The sequence below is a fragment of the Amia ocellicauda genome, chromosome 5, assembly GCF_036373705.1.
Source record: "Amia ocellicauda isolate fAmiCal2 chromosome 5, fAmiCal2.hap1, whole genome shotgun sequence".
Taxonomy (NCBI): domain Eukaryota; kingdom Metazoa; phylum Chordata; class Actinopteri; order Amiiformes; family Amiidae; genus Amia; species Amia ocellicauda.
In genome coordinates this window covers 28,871,954-28,883,933 of record NC_089854.1, presented here as the reverse complement: position 1 = coordinate 28,883,933, position 11,980 = coordinate 28,871,954, and the positions used below count along the sequence as shown (strand labels likewise).

At 36.8% G+C, this 11,980-nt stretch overlaps 1 pseudogene; it reads right to left on the bottom strand.

The window, feature by feature from the left end:
* Positions 1 to 202: 202 nt before the first annotated feature.
* Positions 203 to 2,666, bottom strand: LOC136749020 (myosin heavy chain, skeletal muscle-like; annotated as a pseudogene).
* Between the last annotated feature and the right edge of the window lie 9,314 nt (positions 2,667 to 11,980).

Below are 11,980 nucleotides of genomic sequence, written 5' to 3'. Positions count from 1 at the left end.
CAGGACCACACCCCTAAATGCATTGAAGCAACTGCCATGTGATTGGTTGATTAGATAATTGCATTAATGAGAAATTGAACAGGTGTTCCTAATAATCCTTTAGGTGAGTGTAGGTATCAAAATGTTTGTGGTTTTCCATTTAAACAAATAAATGATGCACTGGACGGTTGGTGCTGCAAATGCTTTATTGACTACAAGTAATAAGGAGCTCTACATGAATGCCAAACAGTCATTAATGTAACATGATTATACACCTTTGAGTGCTTTCTTACATCTTCAAATGCCACTCTTCAACATTGATCCCTCTCTGTAGAAGTAAACAAAACAACCTTAAATGTCTCATTTTTATACAGTGTTTGCTTATAATATAACTTGTATCTGTGTGCAACTAGTTATTTAATCTTTGCTTATCTACATTTTGATTAGACTTTACTGTGAGCAAAGAAATAAAGTGAAAGGATTTACATTGTTCTTTTACCTTGGAACCAATGTCCTGACTCTTAGCCCTGAGCTTGGTGACTTGGGACTCTACAATATCTGCCCTCTCTTCAGCTTCCAACAGTGCATGCTGCGCCTTCCTGAACTTTGACAAGTTAGTACTGGCTTGATTCTCCTGTCAACAAACACAAAAGCAAAAAGGAATTGGGGAAATAATTGTTACAACCTGTTGACGTCTAGTTATGCCGTTGCAATAAGTAGGACAACTCAACCATTCTACACAGTCTACGATGCAATCAGATTACTATGGCATTCATGGAAGTTAAAGGGCAAGCTGATGATGCTATGTCACTTACACTTGACAATTTCAGATTATAACTATTGTGCACATTCTAGGATTTCAAGAATTAGTGAGTGCTGTGGTTTTTGAGAAGCCATTCTCTGGGGAGTTTAGGATTCTAAAGGATTACTCAATCTTCTAGCTATATAAATAACATGGGATACCAGGAATTGGCCCAAATCTAGCTGCTCAGACGTATTGAGATCCTTGGCCCCCATATACTTACTGCCTATTCAGAATGCCATTCAGCTATTCCCACCTGATATGTGAGCTCTTTGACTTGTTTTTCATATTTATGTACACCTTTGATCGCTTCCAGACCACGTTTCTGCTCTGCTTCAAGCTCATTCTCCAGTTCTCTAACTTAAAAGGAAAGCAGTTACATTGTCAGTGAAACAAATCCAATGAAACAAACTAAATAGCCTTCCAAAAGCCAGTTGGACAAGTGTATTCTTCCTTACCCTGGCCTCCAGTTTCTGGAGCTGCTTCTTTCCACCCTTCATTGCCAGCTGCTCAGCCTCATCCAGACGGTGCTGCAGGTCCTTCACTGTGACCTCCAGGTTCTTCTTCATTGTCTCCAGGTGAGAGCTGGTGTCCTGCTCCTTCTTCAGCTCCTCAGCCATCATGGCGGCCTGTCCAGAAAACAAATGCTGATTTTGACTTATATTAGTTCATATTGTATGGTCAAGTACAATAGCTTAATATTCATGTGAATTTATTGCATGATCACCACAGCAATAAGATAATTTAGCAGAGGTTGAAATAATGAATAACACTAAAATTTGTAAATATTTCATTCCCTATGGTTGAAAATAACTCTGTTCATACACTAGTGATGGCTTTTTTCAGTTTCTCATCAGGATTGCTTGCTTCTTGAAGTGTCTCTTCAGCTTCAACCTGTAGCTGAATGATGTCTGATTCCAGTTTCTTTTTGGTGTTGATGAGGCTTGTGTTCTGTAAGGGTTTTTTAAGAAAGATAGAATTCAAGTTAATTGTGCCTGTCAACAAGCTGTGTGGGTTTCAGCACTATGAGAATGAAGAAGCTGGATTCTCTCACTAGCATCTGTCAGCTCCTGCTCAGCCAGCCTGTGGCTTCTGTTCGTTTGCTCCAGCGTGGCCTTCATTTCCTCATTTTCAACAAATAAGGAGAGTGTTTCTGCTTTCCAGAATGACTAACTGCTCTTTCAAGTCCTCTTTTCCACACAGGGCATCATACAAATGAATTTGAACGTCCTGAAATATTCATAAGTTCTTTATAAATTAGAGAGGAAATCATTGGTGGCTGCTGTTATGTTCTGTTATCTCTATTATGCTGAACTAGTTCTCTGAACATTTTTCTTGGAGAACACTTTCAGACTTGGTTATACCACTGTGTGTGTATACTCAGTGGAATGTGGCCTCCTGTAAACATTGTAAGTGACACTGGATAAAGGCATCTGCCAAATCAATACACAAAAATGATACTAGAGTTCATTTCACAAAACATATATTGTCAACTTCTGAGATCTCGGTTAAACCATAAAAACAGAGACGACAGCTCTGTTCAGATCTGTGTTCATGATTGCTAGTGAAGACAGAGGTAACACATTTTGAGCTGAGCTTGCACTTTATGAAGGTGATTTTGTGCTTCCGAAGCCTGCTGTTGTGCGTGGTTCAGCTGGATCTCCATGTCATTCAGGTCACCCTCCATCTTCTTCTTCAGTCTCAGCGCATCATTCTCAGCATCCAGGGAGTTCTGCGTCCGGTCCAGGATCATCTGATGATTCGTTTTCAGCAGACCAATCTCCTCTTCTTTGTCGGCTATCTTTTCATCAATTCTTGATTGTGTTTCATTTATTTCCAGCTGAACATGTTGGATTTTGGCTTCTTCATGTTCCAGAGAAGACATAAAAATCCCCCAAAAAACAGAAGTTATATCAATCATGTGAACTGGTGCTTCATTGTGATATTTTGATTGATGCTTTTTAATATTTATTTATAATGCATGTATTTATGCATGTTCTAATGTAAATACTATATATATATATATATATATATATATACACTCACCTAAAGGATTATTAGGAACACCATATTAATACTGTGTTTGACCCCCTTTCACCTTCAGAACTGCCTTAATTCTACGTGGCATTGATTCAACAAGGGGCTGAAAGCATTCTTTAGAAATGTTGGCCCATATTGATAGGATAGCATCTTGCAGTTGATGGAGATTTGTGGGATGCACATCCAGGGCACGAAGCTCCCGTTCCACCACATCCCAAAGATGCTCTATTGGGTTGAGATCTGATGACTGTGGGGGCCAGTTTAGTACAGTGAACTCATTGTCATGTTCAAGAAACCAATTTGAAATGATTCGACCTTTGTGACATGGTGCATTATCCTGCTGGAAGTAGCCATCAGAGGATGGGTACATGGTGGTCATAAAGGGATGGACATGGTCAGAAACAATGCTCAGGTAGGCCGTGGCATTTAAACGATGCCCAATTGGCACTAAGGGGCCTAAAGTGTGCCAAGAAAACAACCCCCACACCATTACACCACCACCACCAGCCTGCACAGTGGTAACAAGGCATGATGGATCCATGTTCTCATTCTGTTTACGCCAAATTCTGACTCTACCATCTGAATGTCTCAACAGAAATCGAGACTCATCAGACCAGGCAACATTTTTCCAGTCTTCAACTGTCCAATTTTGGTGAGCTTGTGCAAATTGTAGCCTCTTTTTCCTATTTGTAACGGAGATGAGTGGTACCCGGTGGGGTCTTCTGCTGTTGTAGCCCATCCGCCTCAAGGTTGTACGTGTTGTGGCTTCACAAATGCTTTGCTGCATACCTCGGTTGTAACGAGTGGTTATTTCAGTCAAAGTTGCTCTTCTATCAGCTTGAATCAGTCGGCCCATTCTCCTCTGACCTCTAGCATCAACAAGGCATTTTCGCCCACAGGACTGCCGCATACTGGATGTTTTTCCCTTTTCACACCATTCTTTGTAAACCCTAGAAATGGTTGTGCGTGAAAATCCCAGTAACTGAGCAGATTGTGAAATACTCAGACCGGCCCGTCTGGCACCAACAACCATGCCACGCTCAAAATTGCTTAAATCAGCTTTCTTTCCCATTCAGACATTCAGTTTGGAGTTCAGGAGATTGTCTTGACCAGGACCACACCCCTAAATGCATTGAAGCAACTGCCATGTGATTGGTTGGTTAGATAATTGCATTAATGAGAAATTGAACAGGTGTTCCTAATAATCCTTTAGGTGAGTGTATAGCTTTCTGTATAATGTTTAATGCACTGTTCAAACAACAATACAATATGTATATCTGTATGTACATTTTTAGGATAGCACCTAGGCTCACATCAAACATTTCAAACCCAGCAGTGTCCAGAACCCCAATTAAATGCTGATGGGGAAGTTTTGTATCAAACTGTTGGTTGATCCTTGCCACCATCCAGAAAAACAGTTTCTCATAAACTGCTTTTGAAATGACTCCCATGCCATTGATCACCTACAGAATGACGGAACGTTATGCCTTTTACAACAGTCATTTTTGAGATGTACAGTCTATTGAATATTGCAAAACACTCTCCTACCTGCTGCACAGTCTGCCCCTTGGTCACATACTTGTTCCCAACCTTGACTCTGGGGTAGCACAGAGCTTTGAGTAAGTCAGCAGAGTTCAGGCCCAACTTTATCAGCCACTTTATCAGTCAATGCAACAGCTATTTTACCAAAAATATGTATACATTTATTTAAAAGCTGTACACTGTACAAGTGGCTTGTGTGTGTGGCAGATTTCTAAAGCAAATATCTGGCATCAATCAATACCTTCTGTTCCAACTGGTTCAGCTTGCTCCTCTCACTGCTTCTGCTTAAACTTCATGTTCCCATGATGCATCACAGCAACTGCTAGTTTGTAGATGCCAACCTTTTCTTCAGTGTTAAAGCCCAGGATATCTACAGCTCTCTATAACATGTAATGTAATTTCAGATCTAAATATTAGATACCGCTAATGTAAACCATGTAAGTCAAGGATATGCAGCTAAACCCACTAATTAATGGTCAGGTTACCAAACACCTTGTGGTTTAAAAGACGTGGGAGTGAAGGATTGGAGTGTTGTTGTATAATTCCAGATAATTCTTTGGCAGTTTTTCTTTCCATAGTGTTTGCTATTTTGCTATTTAATTTACTCACATCAGTGGCCAGTAGTTCCTCAATAGTACTTCAATTATTAAATTAAACTAAATTAAAAGTACCATAAACACATTGGTTACAATGGTTTCTAATCTTGTGAAGACACTTACAGGCTATATTAGAATTCATCATAAGAAGGATGACACATAAATGTGTTTAAAGGATAACAGGTAGCTTGAAAAGTGCATATGGTATGTGCTAAACAGGATATGTATATAGTGTATTTTATCTTTGTGAAACAACTCAAACCACAAACATGTGAGTGAAATGTATACAGCATTCTCCAAGAGGAGAGAAATGTATTTCTGTACTTTAATATATATCTGTACTTTGTGTACTGTGTAGCCATTACATACTGACATTGTAATCCCTGGGCATTTGTCACAGAATTTAGGGTCTCAGAAGTTCATTACAAATTAATGACACATCTGTGTTCATTAAAATACTGATTATCATAATTAATTAAATTTAGACATTTGTTAGTTTGGTTTTGAACGAAACAAAATACCAGCCCTTTGCATTTTAAGAATATGAGAGCAGAGAATAGACTAAAAATAACTAATTGCTAAAATAAGTGACATATTTAAATCTTAACTGCATTCCAGTCACATTAGAATGTGTTTTAGTCAAAATGATTGGCTGGTGATATTCAGTTTTTCTAATAGATTCTGCAGACTTCTGTTTGTGACAGTACTTTGTTGATAGAGTTTAGAATAATTTTCTATTCTCTATACTTTAAATATAACTGCCTACTTTTACTAATCCTTCTACTGATCATATAACCTATGGCATTTCCTTAAGAATGATCTATTTCTGCCAGCGACTGTTCTGCCTCACTAAGAGTTTAGAAACTGATCGACACATGGTGGGCATTCTTTGGTTCTTTGGGTCTTAAGAGAGTGCAGCTGTCACGCTCAGGAATGTTTTCATACAGAGGAGAAAAGGTTATTTCTAATCTTCTGACTTTGTGGAGTTAGTTAGCAAGGTCTCTGTTGAGATTTCTGCTTCTGTATAAGGATCTATCAGTCTACTAGGATAATCAGTAGTTTGAATGTTTTGTTGAAAAAGTTTACCTTTTATGCACAATCAAAATAATGATCCTTTCACCTGAATTCCATGTGTAAAATTAAGCAATATTCGGCTTTGTTTTGTTTTAATACCTGCATCCTTGTTGAAGTCTGATCCTTCTTCTTGGTAGGGTCACCAACTGCAGCGATGGTGTATGACACGCTTTGTGTTCACTGTCTTCCCAGCGCCAGATTCTCCCCTTTGAAAAGAATATCATCAAACATTTGAATTATAAATACATATTTATATTGAATGTATGTTAACAATGTACGTATACTTACGTAATCAGAATAGACTGATTTTAACAGTCTGTAAAAAAACAAAAAAGCACATAACTAAATATTTAAAGTCATCCAGTAACCCAGTGTTGCACAGGTAAAAAATGTGATTGAAAATGTTTCTCAGCTTAGAAATAACAAATATAATCATTCCATTGCTCAGAATCCATTTAGCCCTGTAATGTAATGTTGATTATGTGTGCTCCTGTTTTATTTTTATCACTGATGTCTCTGAACTTTTTATTATTATAAGTTAAAATCAGTATATTAAAATGAGTATATAAAGAATGCATGTGTGTGTGCAAATATTGTTGCATATTGTTGCAAAATGGAAACAATATGCTATAATGACCTTTGATAAAAAAAAGGGGACAGTACCTGTTAGCATGAACTGGTAGGCATTATCAGAAATGGAGAAGATGTAGGGGGGGACTTCCTGACGTTTCTTGCCTCTGTATCCTCCAACAACCTCTGGATTGTACACTGGCAACCACTTATAGGGATTGACAGTGACACAGAAAGTCCAGAGTATGTCTGAAATGACACGGAAGTGAAGTTGTTACTTCAGTCACTTTTCATAGTGGTTAAAAAAAAGAACAGCAGATGAGCTTCAACTCTAATCACTACATTTACCCTAGGTTTTTACACAAAGAAAAGGTATGGCAGTAAGTACTCCCTTTGGAAAAGAATGACCTTAGTACACTTAACACATGTGCATTGAAACAGTAATAGGAGTCATGTGACACAGTGGAGTGCTACCAAAGTTTATCACTTCCAGTCTGCTGAAAAGTATTTAGGGATTTACATTGTGTAGGTGTTTTAAGACATTCACTGTTGCAATGAAAGGGTTAAATAATATTATATTTTTCTGAAAATATATCTAAACAATATAAATCATAATAAGAAAATTTGGTAGAAGTGGAAATGTCGTATTATGGCAAAAGGGATGCAAAAAGTACAGGACATTTCAAATATATACTGATCACTCCATAGTCAGAAGGAAACAGATGGCTGCAGCTTTAAGTAAATAAAAAGGTACCCTTCTTACCTGTTTGTTGACTGCACAAGGTCAAAGAGCAGCTAGACGTTCATTCAAGGTTCTGAAAAAAAGTGAACTACAGAATTGTGAAGAATTTTAAATAGGACAGTATCCTTTAAATTAGCTGCCCATTTTTATATAAGACATTTAAACTCCTATATGCAAGATCATGTACACAAATGTAAAGAGGACCTGAAATAAGTACACCCTTTGGTCCTGAATTTTTGCATGACCTCTTTTGTAATAGATACATTGGGTCACCTTGAAATCCTTTCAATTGTAATTCCAAAAGCTGTTCCATTAAAACTAATGACATCTAAAGACACAAGATTAGATTACTTTGTTTCTGACATGACACGTCTAATTTCCTGGGCTCATGGATGATTAAGGCATCTGTGGCATTTTTTTTTACATTACATTCATTATTACTTTGATTTATGTACTCTCAGCAGGCTGTTATGATCAGATAAGGACGTATACAGTACAAATTATCTTTTTTTAATTTCAGTTTGTTCACTGCCACTTGACATGTCTGTCATTGTGTTCATTATTATTATTATTATTATTATTATTATTGTAAGTTGGTATGCTTCCAAAATACACCTCTGTATATATGGGGAGAGTTAAGAATGATTAAGAATAATCCCAAAGAAAGCCTTTCAGGGCCATTAAAAGCCCTTCAGGGGCTTTATATAAATTATATAATTCCCCACATTAATTGAATCAAAGAGTGTGTGTCATGGACAGCTCAATCAAAAGGAGCAGAGTCCAGTGTGCTGGTCAATGGATTTAAAATACTTTATCAGGAGTGTGTAATATGAAAATGACAATTCGTATGATCTGTTTGGATTTATTTTATCGCCTGGAATGGCATTTTAATAATCCATTTGATGTAAATATGATTTTCAATACTATATGCCTACTACTGCCTCCAAGTATAGTTTTAAGTCGACATTTAATATACATTACTTCAAGAATGATTTTCCTAAAACAGTGCTGGCATTAAGCACTGGCTTTTCAAAGTCAACCATAGTGTAATTTCAAATAGTATTTATTTTTTCATCTCTAGATTCCTAGTCATAGACTATTTAATGACCCTGAAATATGTGCAGCATTATTGCAGAAGGAAATTGGAAGTCTGATTGAAAAGATTAAGCAAATCACTTGGCAACCAACAGCAGCAAACCGCACAACTGGAGACTGCTTCATCAAAGGCAGTTTTTATTACAGCTGAGAGATAGCTAACACAACACACCAACACTTTGACAAAGCATCTGCTGCACATTAAGGTTATTCCATGAATCTAATCAAATTTAACTATTGTGCACTGTAACGTCATTGTCAAATTCCTGCAAATGTATTTATTTATTTTTGTATAGCCTTTGTGGCAAAATTGTATATACCATCCCAAATACATTTTCTGTTGGTTAAGGTTTGTATTTGCTTTCACAGTCTGTGGTATATATAATTTCTCTAATCTCCTACTTATGATTTTATCAGTTATTGCTTATATAGGCACTCAGGAACTCATGTTGAGTGTTTTATCTTCTTAAAGAGGCTCACTTTTTTTTTTTTTTTTTACTGTCAAGTCTCTCCCAGGTTATATCATGTGTAGCCCTGGTGGACACCCTTGGAGTCTGTGGTGGACCTTCAAAGACATTAAACAGCTTTCGTATGTGTCAAAGGCAGATTCAACATTTGCCTGTAACTTTGACCTTTTCATGTTGGAGCTATGCATATCCTAGTGGTGCATATAATATAATTATTGTCCGTAATACTGTCTTGTAACCATGCTTTAATAGAATTCCTACCTATTTTTGGAAGGAAGTTAGGATATTGCTCAATTTAAAATGTCACAATTACTTATGTAAATAGTGACATGGAAAAAAAAAATGCTTTGTTTGCTATGCCAAGACTGAAAATGCCAAGAGTTAACTTTTCTAACGGGACACCTGCAGTCATGAGAGATACACTATTGTAATACTTGTGACATTTCCTTCAGACATGGCAAGAATATTGGAGTATGTGTTTTTAGAGATCATTTACATAATGGCATTTCAAAGCAGATTAAATAAGTGCTAAAATATGTACCGTGTGCAAATTAATTAAATGTGACTTGCCCCCACCACTTGGCCTCTCACCTGTTGTGTTAGACACATATAATTATCATCTTCTTGTTGAATTTAGAATTTGCTGTCTGAAAAACATATTGTATTTCATTATTTTTTACCCAGTTATTTTATAGTCATTATTATAACTTAAAAATTCTATCTGAATTTCCTGTCCCAAGCATTATTTCCAACAGTAGGAGAAATTATGAAGTCGTGGGCTACAAATTAAATAACCCCAGCTGTAAATGTAGTAAGCAAGTGCAAAAGTTATTACATGAAACCTAATCATTAACCGGTACAGCAGCTGTATGTTCACTTGCATTTAAATGCAGAAATGTAGAAATTAACTGTAAATTTAATAAGGGGTGTATGTGCCGTGCAGTATTGAAATCTGAAGCTCATTTATCAATTGGAGGGAGAGATTCTAAAATAATTGAACATGAACGATTAAACAGAAACTTTCATCTCTTGTTGCCTCCTGTGCTCTCTGATAAATGAATGCAATAGTAAGGCTTACAACTCTCCTTTAAAGCAGTGGCTGCTTAAAGAATAGCATTTTGTTTGTGGCGAAGGGGAGGTTATGTGAAAACGTCTACAGTCTACAGCAGCAAGATAATGACTTCTTTAAACAAAACTTTAATTTGAACATAAACATATACAGTTAGGTCCATAAATATTTGGACAGTGACACAATTGTCATCATGGCTCTGTACGCCACCACAATGGATTTGAAAGGAAAAAAAAAACGTCAAAAAAACAAGCAGGAACTAAAGACAGCTGCAGTGCAGGCCTGGCAGAGCATCACATGGGAAGAAACCCAGCATCTGGTGATGTCTATGGGTTCAAGACTTCAGGCAGTCATTGACTGCAAAGGATTTGCAACCAAGTATTGAAACCACACAGTTTAATTCATGATTATGTTAGTTTGTCTAATTATTTTTGAGACCCTAAATTTGGGGGGACCACATATACAAATGGGTGTAATTCCTACACCGTTCACCCAATTTGGATGTAACTACCCTCAAATATGAAAGTCTACACTTACAAATCTTGATTGTTTCCTTTCAAATCCATTGTGGTGGTGTACAGGTGGTGTCCAAATATTTATGGACTTAACTATATATGCTGAAAAGTAGAATGTTTTCACTTAACTTTTCCAAAAGCAGTACCAAAATCCCTATTGAGTTTAAATTCAGGACTAACTGACATCTCCAGAAAGTTTAACAAAACATTCCTAGGAAATTGAATCACCTGAGCCTTCTCTTTAACATTGACTTCTGATGTCTTGTGGAAAGATTTCATGATATTCTCCTATAAAACCCCAGAGATGTAATTTATGATGCCACATACATGGCATCTGCTGTCATTGCCTTAATACATTCTACTCTATCCCTGGAAATATATTGTAGAAATCAAACTTGATACCTGGTATTAATGCTAAGATGTCTCATCAGTGCCAAGACGTAGACAGCCATTCCAAAGACTTGGAGAATAAAATTATATCAGTTGCCACTTTTAAGATTCCCTTGCAGTTGACCCCCTCATTGCTGTACAGATGAGCATCATATTGACCTGCCATACATATATACATACATACATACACAGCCTACATGGTTATTTAATATTATTAATTCTGATCGTATAAAATTAATATGTAATTGTTAGCTGTTTATTGTAAATAAATGCTACTTACAATTCATCCCTATGGTGAGATTTGGAAAGTCAATATTGTAAAGGGTTGTCAGAACAAATTTGTCAAAAATTAGTGTATAAGAACACCAAGGAATGATTATGGTTTAAGAACCTCAGTGTAAACCTTTTTCTTCTTTCCATGTGTAACTGTATTTGTTATGGACTGCACACTATTACAGGATGATAATATCCCAATTTAAGGGCTACTGGCCCTTGTTTCTGACAGAAATGTGGGAGAAGTTTAAATTATCGATAATTGTCGATTTCTGTCAAAGTAAAACTTGTATTCTCTGAGTTATAAGTATCTGAACCCTCATATTGCAGGCTATCATTCAGATCAGAATTAGGCCACAACTGAAGCCTTACAATTGCAAGCTTTATGTATTGAACAAAGAGTAAAAGGCCCATATACCATATAGATTATCTGTTAATAAGCCTCTTCTGCAAATGTATTAATTCACTGCTAATGCAATAATATGAAGCCCTTATCTCAAGCTGTGACAGTAATATAATGCACACTTGTACATAGAATTATCTATATTGGCTAATGTACAGAGATCCAAAGCAGCTTGAATTAATGTAATATTGCACTTGCAATCATTTGAGCATCTTTAAGGGTGTAGAGCCCTTTCTGGGTCCGGTTTTCTCTGTGTTTAAAAATGCAGTGGAAGATGGCCTTTGTCCAGTTGTCGCCGTTAGTTGGCATTAGGAGTGAAGTGCCATATAACAGATGGCAAGAGCTTCAAATAAATTGTTTGGGTGGCACGAGAACCTTTAGGATGAGGCCATTCTTTCTTTCCATCCCTTCATCTCCTCGTAC